The sequence below is a fragment of the Orbicella faveolata genome, unplaced genomic scaffold, assembly GCF_042242905.1.
Source record: "Orbicella faveolata isolate gen_17 unplaced genomic scaffold, um_ofav_v1 contig_34, whole genome shotgun sequence".
Taxonomy (NCBI): Eukaryota; Metazoa; Cnidaria; class Anthozoa; order Scleractinia; family Merulinidae; genus Orbicella; species Orbicella faveolata.
This window is the reverse complement of record NW_028301563.1, coordinates 18042302-18050028: the sequence shown is the minus strand read 5'-3', so window position 1 is coordinate 18050028 and position 7727 is coordinate 18042302. Positions and strand designations below refer to the sequence as shown.

The following is a 7727-nucleotide window of genomic DNA, read 5'->3' as shown; positions in this document are numbered from 1 at the left end:
TTGCAGTTGGATAATAATTCATCATATCGTAATTTAATCAACGTTGGTATATTGCAAAAAAGGCACAATATGGCTGTTTTATCAACTTCGAATAGCGATTTCGATTTCGTTGATCGAGTTATCAAAAACTCCTTGTCTATTTTCATTTTCGTAGTGTAAAACTTCACCATGCTTATGTTGAAGAAACACACATGATATTAGTAGCCTTTTTTGCGTTCGTGAAATTTGTTACAGCATCTCAGCACGAAAGATAACGAAAGAAATCCTTGGGACCTCGCTCCCAATGTGTGGCTTCATAGCTCAGTTGGTAGAGCATCGCACCGGTATCGCGGAGGTCACGGGTTCGAATCCCGTTGAAGCCCTGATTTTTTTTTTTTTCAGGCTTCTTCTTTCCAATTGCTTAAATTGGAAAATTAACTGCGAGGATCATTCTTCACTTTCATCTACAACCGCAGTTCATATATGAATTATTTCATATCAACTTCACATCATTTGTCAAGATTTGTTGACAATTGAAAACGCCGACTCGGACTTGAAAGTGCGCGAACTGCACAATGCAAATGAGCTAATTGTACGTATAAGACTTTCCTTTCAAAAACTTTTGCAAACTCACCAAACAAGCAGAAACAATAAGAAACCATCAAAACAGGTTTTGGTTATGATTAACCATTGTCTGAGAAACGAACAAACGCAAAAACATACGCGTAAGCTTACAACAAGCGCGAGCAGATCTTATTATTCATTCCCAGCGCGAGATTGAAGTCTTGTTTTCGACCCTGAAAAAGCAACCTTTTCCGTTAGCTCAGAGCATAAAACTACATATAAGCGCCCTGGTTCGTATTCCCTGCCTCATTCCCTGCCATCACGGTGAAAAATACGCAAGAGAATCTCGCAACTCTCACCATTTGATCACGCAACGTGACAGCATCCACACGAGAGCCCCCGACATGTCCGTGGATCCACGCAGATATATGACGTCAGGATGGCGCAATTTGTTCTAAAAATAGAAAAATTGTCCCATATCATAGGTGCGCGCGGATCCCAAGACTTACGGACTCCGTCCCCGATTATGGCTCCTGGGCGTACATGATCAAAACGCGACCGAGCAAGGAGTCTTGGGCGATATCTCTTTTACGCAGGCGCAAATTGAAAATATACCGCCAAAATCAAAAAGTGGAACAAATTGCCTTTGTTTTGATGTGTAAAGTGTCGAACAAAAAGCAGATTTGACCTCGTCAAATGGCCTTTCAAAACAGCTATATCTTCCTCCTTTTGCTTTTGTCCAGTTTTATAAGCGTGAAAGCAGCAGGAAAGGAATCGGGAAGCTCAGAAAGTGCTTCGGGGATTAATCTGCCGTCTTTACGTACGAGATAAACAAGTAAGATTTGTAAAGTTGTTCTCCGTAAGAGTGGGAATAAATACACTTTTCAGGCTAGTTTGTGGGTTTTTTTCTAAACTCCGTCCGATAAATTTTCGTTGCAGTTTACTAATCTATACAGTGTCAAAGGAACGTAAAGAAGAAGACGAAGAAAACCATCAGTCGGTCCTCTCGGCTGTTGTAAACAAAGTGTTTTGAGCGATCAGGTATACGCGGTGTACTAATCAATAACCGCCTTTTAGAAGTCTTCAGGATGAAAATGTTCTGTCTCCAGAAAGCAGTCAAGAGAGCTAGTAAATGTGGCGGAAGGCAATTAAATGCACTTCTTAAGGGCCCATTAACCGATTTATGCGTTCGTGCGCGTTGCTAAGGAGGTGAAATTTCACTTCCGGTTACTTACGTCAGCCTGAGCGCGGAAAATAAAAACAACTCATTAACTTGCAAATTCGCTTACATTTTAGATGTTTTCTTCGTGTTTCACAAAATGCAAAATAAAAAAAAGTACAAGCAGAGACAAAATAAGAAAAAGACAGAAAAACAAGAGCAATAGAAAGAGAAAAACTAACTCCGTGTGGTTTTGTTTGATCTTACCGAAGTGCGGTGGTGGTGTAAATTGCGCACGCGCTGATAGGGTAACTTCCAATGTATATCGGGCGCACTTCCGGTTTCTTTAAATGCTAAAGGAAACGCGGTTTTTCATTAAATCCAGCCTTTTTCGACGGATTTCGATCAAAGCCAACGTTGGAAAGATAGCTATGCATTGCTTTTTCAAAATCATGCGTTTTTAAGAAAATTACGAATTTTTTAATATTTTGAAATTCTCTCAAAATCTGACCTTTAAGAAATGAAACAAAATCTATGCATAGCGTAATAAAGATTTAAATTAAAATATTAAATCAATGAAAAAAATCCCGATAAAGTAATTTGCCTGGGAGCCTTTGGGAGTTTTTTCAGTATTAGTCACATGACCATGGGCGTGACCTGATGACGTCATCACTAGTGTCACTAATCATGAGAAAGTTAAAACACATGAAATAACTCTGAAGTAACTAAAAATGATGAGGTTATATGAGAATAAATTTTCCTTAGCCACGGCTCAAAAAGATCGGTTAATGGGCCCTTAACAAGTTGGAAACAGGTCTTCGGTATCAATTTAAGGTGTATTATAACGAGGTTGATGTGCATCAGCTTAAAAATGAGAACAACCGGTTAAGGGGAGAGAAAAGAGCATTAGAAGAATCACTAGTACAGGAGGAGGCAAAGCGATTGCGAGAGTGATGAAAAAGCCCGACAAGCTCTTGAGACAGCTGAGAAGAAAGTGGCCTTCTACAAGAAAAAGTTTGTGCAATTAGCCAAAAAGGTGATCAAGAATGGCAAAAAAGGTAGAGGTCCTGCTAAAAAGAAGTTTAATGATTATTCTAAGCACCACCAGAAGAGAATAAAAAACCTGTTGAAGGAGGAGTGCCAAAGTACACTGTCCTTTCTTGGGCTCTACAATTTTATTGCCACCAAAATTAAAGTGCTTAACACTGATACTAATCAGTATGAAACTTTTAATCTTGTTGGAGAGGGAGAACTGACATTGACAGAGTCTGATCCAAAGGAACTTACTAATGATGACCTTGACAATATAAATATGTGGCTCTATTTAAAAGATAAGTTCAATATTTCAAACGAGACCTGGCATGAAATTTCCATGAAAGCCAATGGTGTCCCCAATGCCTATTCCATCAACAAGCGAATCAATGAAATAAACAGCAAATGGGCCTTGAGACCAACTCCAGGGGATGCTGAGGGTGTTCAGTTAGGATTTGCAGAAAGCTTGCGAGAGCATATTGTGAGGCTTCAGCAAAATGGAGAAATCAAAGATGGAGAAACTATTAAGATCAAACTTAGTGGTGATGGAACAAATATCGGAAAGAGGCTTACAGTTGTTAACTTTACTTTTACCATTCTGAATGAAAAGGAGGTGGCGATGGGTGAGAAGGGAATTACATACTTGCCGTTATAAAAACTACAGAGACATACGATAATCTAGGAGATAACCTAGCAGACCTTCGAATGGAAATGTCAAACTTACAGGAAATAAGTGCAAATAACTGCACCTATAAACTTGAATACTTTTTAGGTGGAGACTGGAAATTTTTAGCACTGATCTGTGGTCTAGGCAGGGCAAATGAGGATTATGCTTGTGTGTGGTGCAAGTGTCCCAGGCAGCAACGGGGGACACGAGCAAAAAGTGGTCAATTAATGACCCCACATTTGGTGCTAGAACTATTGAGGAAATAGCAAAGTTTTCGACAGGAAAGAAATTCAACTGTAAAGCAAAACCATTATTTGATTTTATACCCATGGATCATGTAATAATAGACACATTACATCTCTTTCTGAGGATTTCAGATGTTTTGATTGAATTGCTCATAAGAGAGTTGAGAAGAAGTGATGCTATTGAGAAAAAAAAAAAAAATGTTCTCTGATGGATTCCCTAGAGATAAGTATAAACACATGGCAAGTTATGAAAAATTTATCAAAAGTATTGGAGTCTCTTTTAACTTTAGAATCAACAAGGAGAGTAAAAAGCTGGAATATAGAGATCTTACTGGACCAGACAAATTGAAACTCTTTCAGAATATAAATATTCCTATGCTTCTTCCTCAATGCAGTCAAAACAAAGATATGCAAGTGATCTGGACAAAATTTATGGACATAATTGGTGATTTGAAACTAGATTTTACATCTGAGGATAGTATTGTTGAACTCAGTGCAAGGAGCTATCAAAGCATGGTTTGAGCTCTTCCTCAAAGTGTACCAAGCAAAAGATGTCACTCCCTACATGCACGCTCTACATTGCCATGTCCCTGAATTTCTGTCACTTAATCAGAACATTGCATATTACACACAACAAGACTTGGAAAAATACAATGATAGAGCCTTTAAAGATTTCTTCAGATCCACAAATCACAAAGGGGTCGATGCTCTCAAACAACTGTTTCTGAAGAAAAACAGGATTCAGTTCCTGGAAGCAGCAGGATATGAAAGAGTCAAGAACACTTATGAATGCAGTAACTGTTCAAACGAGGGCCACAACATCAAGACATGCACATCACCACGTAAACATCGTACAGCTCCGGTTTGCTGTGCACATCTTGTGAAGGAAAGTGGTAAATGGGTGTCCAGATGCCAAATTCAAATTAACTACAATTAATCTAATGCCTGCACCCATGTTACAAAACAAAACAGTCAGGGTAATATCACCTTTCATGTCTGATAACCTGATTCTATCTGTCAAAACTGGAACTTTTGATTATAAATTGCCATTTTCATATTTTTGGCTGTGATGTTAACATTTACAGTTAAGTACAATAGATTATTTCATCTCTTTGCATGGTAGTTGTTCCAGTTACCATCATTTCTTACAAACTGAAATGTAATAAAGTAGCTGTTTTCAATTTCTGATTTAACATATTGCTCCTCAATGATCTTGTATTCTGTGATTGGACTTCTTCGTCCCAGCCAATACTTAATAGTTCCTGGAATGGACTACAATCGGTAAACCATCTTCCCTCTATGATGAATGGCGGGCAAAGCACTCCCAAGACCTTCCATAAAAACATCCTGGTTAACGTTGAGGTCTATGTTTATTTCAGGGTCCTCTCGCACCCCAGACCAAAGCCTTTTCTTTATTTCACGAAATAGTTGACAGTGAAATGATTTTGTTCTATCCCGAAGTGATTTTTCCGATGGAATGAAAAGGTTTTCTTTACGAACGAACGGAAAATATTCAGATCCTTCATCGTCCCCGAAGGGTCTCCACTCATCGAAGCGAGTGCTGTAGCCAATATAGTGAATTTTCAATCTCTTGTTGGGTTAGTCAACCTCCGTGATTTCAATATCATACAGTTTTGTATCTTTTTTCCGTGTATTGACCTTTTTAACGGGGGTGTATGCTGAGTATTCGTTGCAGAATCGCTTTGGTTCTTTTATCTCTCTCTTTGGCCTGTCCGCCATTTTGAAAAATTGCACCGGGGAGCATGCGCATTACCTGAGGTTAGCGGCCGCGGCCGCCTGGAGCCGAGAAAAACAAATGTCCGCCGCATTGAGGAAAGAGTTTGATATGATGCTTTTGTTCGCTTCTTGTCAATATGCAAGCAATAAATTATGTTATCCCTTTAAAAGGACCATCGATAAAAGCCGGAATATGAAACATCCCGGAAAATCCCGGAACATCAAATATTAGAATGATTATATAAAAAAACGGTATATAGTTAAACAAAGCAAGAACCACGAAAGAGAAATGAGTAAATCAATCAATCAATCAATCAATCAATCAATCAATCAATCAATCAATCAATCAATCAATCAATCAACAAAAATAACTGGTATCAGCTCCGAATACGCAAGAAACGAAAAAAAACAAAAACAAAACAAAAAAACAATGCAAATGACTGCAATGAGTGAAGGCTCGCTACATAAATATTTTAAAGATGATTTCCAGTCCGTATTGTGCAGTCACAGCGCCCTGATGTTTATAAACATTATAACGGCTCACTCGATCGAATGCGAATCGATGTTATTCGTTACGAACCACACACTTCATCTTTAACCTTTCAAATTATCTTTCCAGCAGCTTCTTTGCTTTTTGACAGCTGCGAAGTTGTTTCATCAGGTGATATAAGAAAGAACGAAGCATAAAGCTTCCTCCGCTTCGCATCCATAATGGCGGTTGTTTGACACTTTGAATTTACTTCATGTAAGTAGTTGCGAAATGTTTACTTTTTGTGATATCTTACACGAAGTAAAACAAAAAACGCAAACAAACTCTCGAGAATGCGCAGTACGGACTGTAAAATAATCATCTTTAAGTAGCGATGTCGGGAAGGAATGTACAAGTTATCCCCACTTATTCATTCCTGCTAGTTGTTCGCCGTTAGTTAAATCACGGGACGGTCCCTTATTTTTCTGCGGGGCTAAAGTGGTCCATTGCCCCAATTAATATTCTTTTGTTCTTGGCGAAGGAAACCTGGGGAGAGTACCCTTCCCCGTGGTAGGGACAAGCTATACTCTACCCAGATCTCGTCCATCGTAATAAACCAAGATAGTAGCGGTCGAACTTTTCAATCAAAACGAAAAATATGGGGGTGTAAACAATCTACATCAGTTTCTGATTTCTTAATTCAGTCTCCTACGTCAAAAACATGCGTATACTCGTTTCTTTCCACATGGTTTAACAGGGCACATAGTCTTTTGTCTAAACTAGTTCAGACTACTCGAGTACAGGTGATTTATTAATTTGCCGGACGGAACTTGCTTGTTTCATAATAGCTTTGCACCATAAATTTACGTGCATCGCAAACCACGCAAGTAATTTAAACCACGCCACCAATCCTCTGCATGAATAAAGATGGCGGCTGTACATTTTACGAGAGCACCATGCGAACCTTACACAGCCCACAAAGTACAAGGAAAGTCATATTTTTGCAGTATTTGTCCAGGTGCTAACGGCATAGTGTATGCTAAGTTTGAAGATGTTAGAACTTTTCTGTTCGTTTTTGAGAGCGTTGTTAAAGTTTTTGTGTGCTAAAACTGACTATGGGTAAATTTACCAGTCGCCATCTTTTTTCCTACGGAGGATTGTGACACTTATAGGAGACCCTATGGCACAGCTGAACGTTTGCTGGCAATGCTCGTTTTCAAAAGTGAGGAGGAGGAAGCGTAGCCGAGTGGTTAGCGCGCCGAAATTGAAATCCTGAGGTCGCGGGTTCAAGTCCCAATCCGAACACTTAGCTGGAGTTGTTTCTCGATAGAGCCCTAGTCGGTGATGCTTGTGAATATTCAACTGGTCTGCCTCCATCCAGTTGGGATTTTTGGGCCTCTATGTCTGGTTGATATATTTGTTTCTTTTAGTTGAAGTGGCATGCCTGTCAACTAACTTGGCGTAGCGAAGCGCGTTGACCGCTATAAACAACAACATTCGAACAGTTTTTTTTTTTTTTTTTTTTTTTTTAAGTGAAAAAGCTGTTACAACTTCATAGTGTTTGTATAGGTTATCATACGGTTTCGAGTTCAATTTGGAATTAATTTGCACTAGTGAGTTTTTCAAAAAGCTGAAATTGCACGAGCCGCTTCGGCGAGCGCAATTTCAGCTTTTTGAAAACTCACAAATGCTAATTAATTTCAAATTGAACGAGAAAAAACGTATTCGTTATCATTTTACGTAATATCATTGGCTTTGAAAATTTCCTATTGTCTTTCAGCCAATCATAATCCAGAATTAAGATGTGTAATTCACACTGGTGTTACACTTTTTTGCACGGGTGTTACACTTGAACTGCACTGCTCTCAGCCAATC

General features: G+C 38.9%; 1 pseudogene; it reads left to right on the top strand.

The window, feature by feature from the left end:
- Positions 1-1358: 1358 nt before the first annotated feature.
- LOC149105092 (uncharacterized) lies at positions 1359-4821 on the top strand (annotated as a pseudogene).
- The last annotated feature ends 2906 nt before the right edge of the window (positions 4822-7727 follow it).